We start from the raw sequence: 11173 nt of genomic DNA, 5'->3' as shown, positions 1-11173 counted from the left end.
GAGGCGAAATCTTACTCAAGCACCTCTCTGCACTTAAACATGAGAGTTGGAGACATGCGTGTGTGTGTGTGTGTGTGTGTGTTCAGGGCGATTGTGTGTCCCAATAAATTTGTCTGTTGAGGAATTCTTTCTTGGCTAATGTTCTGCAGGTGTGTGTGTGCCATAAACAGCTCACTGTGTGTATTGAAGTATGTCAAATAATCGGACCATCTACTGCAACACTGTTTTCAAGATGAGACACTGCCCTTTAGTCAAACACTGTTTGTAAATACATCCATGTCACAAACAAAATAGTACTGTAGAGAAAACACCAGAGCTGAATACGGTGTTACAACATGAGCTTTTTTTCCCCTTCGGCGGCCAAATGTAGTACAGGTAGGCCAGTAGAAAGAAATATGATTACACAACTTACGAGGCTATTATAGGGCACTTTTGTTGTTCTTTACTTACTTGGCACACACTGCAATGATAAGTCAATTAGTCGATTAGTTGTCAACTATTAAATTAATAAACAACTTTTTTGCTATTTGCGATTATTCAATCCGAGTCATTTTCTAGGGGAAAATGTCAAAGTTCTCTGTTTCAGCTTCTCAAATTTGTCCTTGTTATGTACATCTGCAAAATGGATGAGCACAGATTTTGTTATAGAAGCCAATGTACCTCTGAATCCTAATGATTTTTTAAATGTTAAATACTGTGGTTTGTGACCAAATACCAGCAATGCTAATCAATTTCCATCAGCTGACAGAAACGGTACTTTGTGTTTAATGTTAATAAGCAAATGCTAGCATGCTATCTAAGATGGTGAACATGGTAAACATTACCTATTGCCCCCATGTATCTGCTTGACACCCACTGCTACTATTATTAGTCCTATTGTGATTATTATGTGATTTGTATTATCACAACTAGCATTACTATTGTTTTACATTTCTATGTGGAACTTGCATTGACCTGCTCTATATGAAAAGCGCAAAGACATAACTTCTGTTACGAATTGGAGCTATATAAATAAATAACTAAAATATACCTGCTAAACATCTGAATATTTAGCACTGACACTGTATACATGTAAGCATGCTAAGATTAGCATTTATTGTAGGATATATTCAGAACATTTTGATACAGCATTTGAGAAAGAAAACAGCAGATCTTAATTGTTTCAGCACTAGAATAAATTTACATCCATCCATTGATGTCTATATTCCTCTTTGCCTATGACAGAGCCACATTTTTTTACTCATCTCTTGTACACATTCAGAGACTCAGGCATCCTCCCCAGACATTCAAATCAATGATCTGCCCTCTTTATCTTGTTTTTTTTCCCCCTCTCTCAACCCTGGTGTCGCTGGAAGTCACTTGTCACCATGTTTGACCAGTCTGCCCTGCCGGAGTGTTACTACTTACAAATCAATACTCTTTTTTCAGTACATGAAATTTTAAAATGACCCAGACAGCCGATGTGTCTTCTGTGTCACTATATCTCAAGTGCTGGCTAGTCACACAATGCCACGTGACACTGAGTGATAGTGGTATTAACCTAACTTGGGAAATGTAATACTGACAGATTCCTGCAATAGTTTGTGCTTTGGTGTTACTCAACATAATATACTGCATGCTTACTATTGATTACTGCTGGTACTGCTTCATTCAGCATGGCATTTCCATAATCACAGTTCATTGCTCCTTCTTATATCTCCCTTTCTTCTCCACCCTGCCTCACCCCACCCACAACTAGGAGAAATGGCTCCCAGCAGGGAGAGGGTCAGCTCAGAGGAGACTTCAACCTGTCAGAAAAAATTCTCATCTAGCCCCTCATGCCTCCCTTCACCATCCAACCCCTCTGTCTCCTGTGTCTCTCATGCTCCCTCCCTGGCACCCATCACTCCTCTTTTCCTCCGCAACCCTCCTCCTCTTGCCATTTGATTCAGATCACTGAGTTAGCCTCCGTCTCCTTTGTCTGAGGCTCCATTTTGCCTGGCAGATGGACAGGAGGAGAGGAGATGGACTCACATTGAGGGGAGTATGCGTGTGTGTGTTCGTGAGATGGAAGGACAGAAAGAAAGGGAGGAGGAGGCTGAAACTTTTCTGGGAGGCAAAATGTCAAACAGCAATGAAGTGAGGAGACTTTTATCTGTCAAACCTGTGTGAGGTCTTGCCTTTCAGGCTACTGAGTGACAAGGCTGCAGTTAAAAAGAGCTGAGATGCGAAAGTGAGGGCGACAGAATGAGTTTACCTCTCATTCAGTTAGCTTGTCATACAGGATCAGCTTTATCTGTATATGCCCTATTTTACCTTAGCGAATGTGTGATATCAAAGGAAGGTTGTTTTTTTTGGTCCTTTTGAACAATTTCGAAAGTAAAAAATTAATCATCCACAAAAAGTAGGAGGCCAATAAACTTTTGCTTCCAAAACAGTCAACATTAGCAAGATTAGTAATCAAATATGTTGTCTTATTTCTGTTTGCATGATCTTTTGAAGTCTTACAATATGGCCAAAAGTGCTTACAAATGGCTGACTCACTGTATACTCACTGACATGCCCTACATTGCTCTACTACTAAGCTCATGCTCTTAGCCCATGGCAATGCCTCCACACACACAACACAGGCCTAAGAATAGAAGAGGGATTGATGGATGTAAAAAGGGAGGAAGGGAGCTTGGTAATTGGGTAAGTGCCCTTCTGGATGTGGAAGCCAGAATAAAAAGTATTTTTTTTTATAAAAAGCCTTTCTTAGGATCATTTCACTCGAAAGTACATAAAAGCTCTTTCAAAGTTTCTCTGTGTTCTTTGCCCTCAACTGAAATAGTCCCTGCGGAGAATGCAGAAACACACAAACACTCACTCGCACTCTCTCCTGAAAGACGAGGATAAAAGGGTTGACCCTACGAATACAAACTTACATGCATGCACACACACCCCCTCCCCCAACACAAACACTCATAAAAAATAGAGGGCATTCCATTCAGGCCTCCTAACAGTTTTTTTTTTCCCCGCAGCTTTATATCTTAACCCAAGATTATTAATAATGCTCTAGTCGAAACATAACAACTCATTTTGCACTGAAAGATTTAAAGTGTGAGTAAGCACACAAAGTAGCCTTTTCATCTTTGTCGTGTCCAGCAGCAAAATAATGACCCCGCAAGCTAGTGGAATGGCCATCAGAGATAAAGGCGAGAGGGAAACGCATGATTTCACTCAGGAGAGACTTTTGTCACTCGGATGTAGAGGAGTGAGAGGGGAGAGAGTGGATGCACAGGAGCTGCTGTAACCTGGAGACAAACCTACAGCATGATGTGAAACACAAAACTGCAATGTCAGCATTGAGTTGGCTGAACAAGCTGACAAATAGAAGCGACAATTTCTTACAGGGTTTCAGGTAATGATTACCTTTAATCTATCGATGCTTTGTTTTTTTTTAACACTCATTTAAATCTGCCCTGTGAAGCTTTTGAGCTTTGGTAGTTATGAAGCAATGTTTTGCTGAGCAGGTCCCCACTTCATTCGTATCTCATGTGTGGACACAAGGACGCGCATACATATGTGCGGGAGTCACACTATTCTACTGACCAGCTGAAGGCAGACACAATTATCCAAGACAGACCAGGAGAAGGAAGACTGTTAGCTAGCAAAATAATAAGACTTCTATGAGAAAGGAAGTTTAACATCTGTTTTGGTATCTGACATTGAAAGTTTTATCTGGGCAATGTGTGAGGCTGGCAACATGGGCAAAAATGGTATCACAAAAAAGTCAGTCGATATTGATAATTATCACGGTAAATGTCAAATCATCATTTCTTTCAAGTTTAAAGGCTGATTTTTCCTAATGAGTGAAAGTTGAAGAAACCAAATGTTTAATAGTGGTTTAAACGAATCTTTATGGTCAGAACATGACAAACACTTGCCAAACATTTACATTACATTTACATTTATTCATTTAGCTGACGCTTTTATCCCAAGCGACTTACAATTGCTATATATGTCAGAGGCCTCTGGAGCAACTAGGGGTTAAGTGTCTTGCTCAGGGACACACTGATGTCTCACAGTGAATGCGAACCCGGGTCTCTGACCCCCATGTGTCTTATCCACTGCACCATCACCACCCAAACAGGAAAAAGCGATCTCAGAAAGACAGTTTTGTAGTTACATTATACATTTGAAGGTTGTATTCAGGCTGTCAAACAAAACTCAAACTGACGTGAAAAATATGAAAGATAGAAGCTAAAGCCTACCGATCACGGAGTAAAAGTGAACCATCAGCCTGACGATTGAGACAAAAGATAACGATATTAAGGATCAACACTGTTCCTGTAAAGCTGGGTAGGCCTCTATTCATTATTAAAATCATTAAAAAGTTGACCATATCTTAGAAAAATACAGCAAAAAAAAAACTAGAAAACGACTCTTTTTGCATTAGAGTCAATGGAGCACAGACATGGAAATGCCAGACCTCAGTTAGAGCAAGTCCTATACTGTGCTGTGATTGGTCAGCTGTGTATTTCGGGGCATGGCTTAGTGAAGGGTCAATTATCTCGAGATAATGAAGGTTGTTTTCCTGTGATAACGGGATAATTATCTCGTGATCTCAAGATAACAAACCATAGCTGAATACAGGGTTCGGCAGGTGCCTTTCTTTAAGATAATTTCAAAGGTTTCCAGTGTCACTGGTTTGCTCAGTTGGTAAGCAGCTGATAAAAATATTACCTACGTTGCAGTTTACCTGAGTTTCCAGCATGTTGTGTGAAGCTGTCTCCCTGTCTCTCTATAGCCCATTCACCCTGCCTTTTTTTCCTAGGAGGATTGTGCCAATAAGCCGGTGTCTCGCTACGCTGTATGAAAGGTACAGAGCTGGGGTCTCATTTATAGAACTGTGCGTAGAAACCTCACTAAAAGTGTGCGTGCACCCAAAAGCCAAAAATAGTGTACCCCAAAAAATACTGACTTATAAAACCGTGCGTACGCACACTTGTAAGCAAGTTCTCTTTATAAATCATAATCAACTTGAAAAGTGGCGCATGTGAGGGAGCTCCATGTCAGACCCTTCAAACACCCATAGTTGCCTATTAATGGTCAGTGAAACGCTCCTCATTAATATTAATACGCACTGACTGCAAAGCTACAAAACGAGATTTAACGCAGTGTGACACTGACATTCCAATTGGTGAAGCTGAAGCATGTTGTTTGGTGGGTAAAAAACGCACATTCACGCAACGCTTGTGCAACGGAGGAAAGGGGGTACTGGAGCCCCACCCCCTTCATAACCGATCTGCAGGAAAGGGCATCCCTCTTGAGTAGTGACATTGCTGGCTGGAGGGGGACACACACGCAAGACGTGATGACCCAGGTACTAATTTGGAGTCCCCTGTTTGAAAAGAGAGTAAACCAAATGCAATCCACTTGTGTTTAGAAATTTATTTAGGCTAAACAAACAATTCACTCACTTAACGAGGCTGACGAGTTAAAAAAAATATGACTTTGTTATAAATGACAATAAAATAGTGGGGTTTTTTTTTCTATAACGTGTTTTTACAAGCAGCGCATCACATCCACACGCTGGCGCACAGCGTTTGGATTGATAAGGCAACGGACATCTGATAACAATATATGAAACTTATTTATCAGAATAAATTGCACTGCATGCAAATATTAATTAATATGATTCCTGATTAAACTGTACAACATATTTGAGGCGTTCTTTTGCAGAAATGAGTTCAAGCGAGCACGTGTATGAACACACATCTGGTTGCAATCTTAAAACCGCACGCTACTGGCCGCTGAAAACTACATAATGTCCCTTTAACAATAAATTGTTTTAGAACAGAAACAGTAACAATATAGTATAGTAACAATATAGTATTTTTCAGCCCCACCTTAAGGTTTTAAGACAAAACAAAACCAAATCCAAAACTTGAGCCAACGACTGTTTAGCAACATTTTACTTGATAAATGATTAAAACAATCAATTACCACAGTTTTTCTGTTGATCAACTCATGGAGAATTGTTTCAGCAGCAGTTTCATCTTCACACATTCCTCCGAGTGAATCACACAAAGCTAGTTTCTGTAATGAGCACTGGTGTCGACAAAGTTGGCTCACTCACTCACATTCTGAGTGACAACTGAATCTGAGTCATGTACACACTTCCTCCAACCGCCACCGAGACCAAATATGCACACAGCGTCTCAACACACAGGTGACACTGCCGCCCACTCCCTGATCCCCCTCCACCCTGACACTGAGACAATGTATGACAACACTTCTTCTCCCCTCCCCCACTTCCTCTGTGCCCATCCTGGTGCCAGCCCTCTGTGGTGGCATGCCACCTCCACGTGTCCGCTCACCTGCCCGTATCCCATTGCTGGGATTGTCAGTGTCACCTCATTATGCTTTGTGTTCAGACTCTCTCCATGATGTGTCCTTCTGGGGAGTAGAGGGAGTAACACAAGGTGACTGTTGATATTAGGATGTAGCATTTGCTACGCTGGGGCGCCTCCCTCATTGGTATTTCATGTAGAGCGCCGTCGCATTCGTCACGTTTCATAAACTTCCTTATTATTCACTGGCAGGGAGTAATTTTGTTCTACCGCTCGCAGTTGTGAAAGTGAGATAGCGGGAGAGAGGGAGGGATGACACTCTGAAATCCTTCTAATAATCACTTTCTCTCTTCCTCAAACATGAACTTGTTTATCAGAAGAGCAGGTGGTTGAGTGCCACTCACCTCCCTCCGCAGCCCAAACACACGTTCACCTGAATCCTATGGGTGATCATCTGTGAATCCCCACCCAGTTGCAGTGCCTCCATCCAGGGTCTCAGGATAATCAGCGGGCTTTCTTAGGCAAACAGAGTTGTCAGAGGAATGACACATACAGTCAGGCATAAGGGAAATGTAGACTTGTGGAGGAAAGTAATTCAATGGGTTCATGAACCATGCAGATCCCTCAGGTCCCGTTGAACTGCGAAAGTCACAAGCAGCCGATGCTTATGGCACCGATGAATTGCTTAAGTGTACACCATATGCAGCAGGCAGCTCTCGGTGCACACGTCCTTGTATATCTTTGTTTAGTTGCCGAACGTGCCCATAAAGCCCAGCATAGCAGTGTGGGTTTTACGCCAAGCAGGTGGCCATGTTGTACTCGGCCAGAAAGCATAAAAAACAGCCTGCCCCCAGCAGCTGCCTGGCCATAAAACACATTTATACCATGATGTTCTTGCCCATCCCTACAGTGTGCTTCAGGCTAGGGGGCCAAAAAAGTGGAACCTGGTATATCAGATGAACTTGAGGCAACTCCAAAGCAAAAAAACAACAAGCATTGACCTTTGTTACAGAAAGAACTCTCTGCCGGTATGAGCTGAAGCTGTAAAAGTTAACTCCACATACAGTTCTATACAGTAAAGCATCTAAGTCTGCTGTAAGAAAAACTAGTCTTTAAACTTTCTGAGTGACTTCAATCTTACCCCTCCTCTATTTTCAGAGGGTCTCTTTGTTCCTGGACCTCCTCCCTCTCTTACTCTGTTCTAGAGTAAAGTGCCAGTGAAGTTGTCCCTAAGGCGGTGGATGCGCTGGAGCATTAAGTGTGCCACAAGGTGGACTGGCGTATTAATGGAGTCCGGTTAGAGCGGCTGACCTGTGAAGCAGTACGGTCAGCTGCTAGGTGAGCATGTCGCTGCTGTAAATCCCAAACAGGCGTCCCCTGTCTCTCTCTCGTTCTCTTTTCCGTCACGCCTATCAGTCACCACTTCCCCTCTATTCTGCAGCCCCCGCACTGCCACTAACGGAATGTCAAGTCAAGCTTTGTTACCGAGGGCTGACACAGCGGTCCATAAGGTTTGGATGTTCCAGGTTAAGGTTGTAATTGTCACGGTTTTCTACCTCCTCCCAGCCCGTAATGACAAATAAAGAATAATTTTACGTTTAAGGATTACAGCTGTGTTCCCAGGCGGAGTTGAGATGCTGTTGTGCTAGATTTATGACTAGCATGAAGGTGGTGACTAATGTTATAGCCCGCTGGGATGCTATGATCTCTCTGTACCTTGGATTTCTGGCCCTATGGGTTTGTAACCTTTAAACAGCCAGTATTCGTGGGGCGTTCTTTTGGTCTCTTAAGGCTGTACAAAATTTCCTGTACAGCGAAATTACAATATTATACTTTATCAATGTATGTAAATTAAATTGGTTAGGACTAATTAAAATTTCTTTTGTTTAACATATATTTAGCAAAATCCCTCTTCAGTAAAAGCATTTGCTTGTATAGAGGCAAAGTGATATATTGATCACACAGAAAGGGTGTAAATATGTCTTTGTAGTTATGTCACGATTTTTTTCCTGACAGACAGTCTCAGGTCACCCCTATACATGTTATGTATCAGTCCCCGTGCCCATGTCTAAACCCACCTTGCAGAATTCGCTTTCAATAATTTATAAAAGAGGGCAAAGACTTTGCATGTATTGTCAGTACGAGGACATGATCCCTGACATCTGGAGCCCGCACAGGGCTCATACTGAATGATAATGGCCTCTCCCCATTTTGATGAATTATTAAATTCAAATTGTTTTGCAAACAAAACATATTTGTTAACACAATGAAATCTGGGGTGAAAGCTGGAGCTTCATCAATATTTAATTTTCACTGTAGACAATAATATAGCCTTTGGCCAGTTTCTAGTACATAATTAATGAAAGGGCAATAGAACTAACAATACATATAAAACAACCGCTGCTGTCACATTAGTACAGGTTTTAACACTGCAAACAGCCATTGCTACTTTGATACCCAACTCCAGATTTACAATTGGCACATGCTGATGAGTAAAAAACCATAAACTTTTGTAATGACAGAATTCTGGAAAGATTTATTAGCGTTCCACTGAGACATTAATATTCATGGCCCCGTTGTCATTATTCATTGTAAACCTTCTATTGTTGATCTTATGGTAATCTCTCCATATTTAGGTTTTTTGACTGATTGGATATCAATGTCAGACTGCAGTTATGGAGATATACTTGTGATTGGGCAGATTAATATTTGATTTCCTGTTGAAAGGTTGACTGACCACTCTCTTTTCCTTCTGTCTCTATCTGGCATCAGAGTGAGAGAATGGGAAGTCGGCACAGTGAATATCAAGTGGCTGATTGGGGCTGTCACAGTAGACCGCAGTGGACCCTGGTTGCCAGATGTGCTTGTCCATTGGTGTCAGCAGCAGGATTTGTCTCTTGGGTTTGCAAGGGTTTGTCGGGGTGGACAGACGGTGCGGAGGAGGTTGCCGAGCGGAGTGCTGTCCCTCACTAGGGCCTGCCACTCATGCTGTCTTTTTCTCTATCCATCACTGTCAGTAGACTGCTGATGCTGGTGTCCGATGACTATACCTATCCTATGGCAGCATTTCTCTTGCCACATGTTCCAACTGAAATAAATCTTCCATTACACGCGTTTTTAACTGACATTCATAGACAAAGTTATTGTGTAATAATACTGCAAACATTGGCTCAGTTTGCTACAGAGAACATGGTTTCCGGTCAATAATCGCAAACAGCTCAGGAATTATTATAGTATTTTTGTGTGTGTGTGTGCTATTGATTGTGTTTGTTATGGAATGCTATTCAAATGTGGCGCAGTGTGAGACAACCATAACAATATGAAATACTGAGGTGGGGGCGTGGGGGTTCAAGGTGAGCTTTTTTCCCTATAACTCTGCTTTACCTGTGGGTAATGAATAGAAGCTGCTCTGTTATGAAGCGAGGAGGAGCAGTTTGCTGCTGCATTTGAGGGGCACCTTCCTACACTTGGTTGTGTGTTTCAGGCCTTGGAGAGCTCATTTAAACCCCACTTTATTGTTTCCAGCAGCACCACTCAGGACCACTGAGGTGGTGCTTGTTGCTATGGAGGACACAAGAAAGTGACGCGGCTGTGCAGACAGGATCCGGAGAGGGAATGTGTGTGTGCACTAAGTGTGTGCTGTCTGTGTGCTTGTATATGTTTGGTGAAGGCGTCTGTGTTAAGTGTTCTATGTATTAAATCCTCTCTGCACCAAGGTTTGTGCATTGTGTGTGTTGCATGTGTTTTGAGGCAGCCAGCAGAGCGGGGTGGGGGTGCGGGGGAACATCTGCACACAGTGGCACAGGCCTTCTGCCTTTACACACGGCTCCTGCCGAGCAACGCTTCACGGCCTAGCAGGCTGTGACCTCCCAGAGGCTCCAGGGGAGCTCTTCCTCTTAAAAGCCAGCTGTGCCTCATACTTTCTGCCCGCCAAATATTCCACAGTCCAGCTGTTCACCTGAGAAGCATGGAGCACAGCCCTCTCACTTCCTCCCTTTTATATTTTTGGAGAACCATTGTGCAGGTTTAAGAGAGCATGGTGTACAGCACCTGTGATCCCCTTTGTTGTTACTACCAAAGCAATAAACTTGGCCTCTCACTTTTTGTTCAAAGCTGTACTATTTACATTTTTCAGACATAGACCGTGTATTACATTGAATGCACTCACACACCACTCAATTCATTTGATGAGGTACAAGATGTAGAATTGTTTCTTATGCACGACCCAAGTGTAATGTTTGAATGTTTAATCACAGGACATTTGAGTCCACTTTCTACAGCTCTTATCGGTTTCTTTTAAATGTCACTCTCTTTAAGATTCTAATGCAAATAGATTAGCTTTGAAAAGGCTTTCCACATTAATACATACATATAATCAGATGGATGTGTTGGGTGCATGGGATGGAGAGAGTGTGATGGTTTTAGGGCATGCCAGGTAACACTTTGATGTACTTTAGAGCTGCATTAAAGGATATACTTGGAGCAATAACATTTAGCGACAGATAACAAAATCAAGTTAAGTGTCAAGAATACCAGAAGCGTAATTTACTGAAGGTCCTCTTGTTATTGCAGAAATTGTCTCGACTAAATGATTTGTGTCACATTTGCTTTGGAGTCTGACTTCAGTGGATAGAGCACATTTCCATGATTGACTTTTGTTTTTTAACCACTGGAGGATTGCATGATATGGCCATCCGCCGACGTGTGCCGCCGTGTGCCGCCGTCTTATAAATAATCCCTCAAGGCTTTTAATGATGCCAATCATTTTGATGATCCGAATCAATATGATGAATAAGACAGAGTTTTCCATCCATTTCTTTTTCCAAGAGGGGAGGAGAAGAGAAACTTTGCACTTAGCG

This window comes from Micropterus salmoides, unplaced genomic scaffold (genome assembly GCF_014851395.1).
Source record: "Micropterus salmoides isolate LMB-PRFRI ecotype aquatic unplaced genomic scaffold, ASM1485139v1 Ms_hic_scaffold_5, whole genome shotgun sequence".
Lineage (NCBI taxonomy): Eukaryota > Metazoa > Chordata > Actinopteri > Centrarchiformes > Centrarchidae > Micropterus > Micropterus salmoides.
This window is presented reverse-complemented; position numbering follows the sequence as displayed.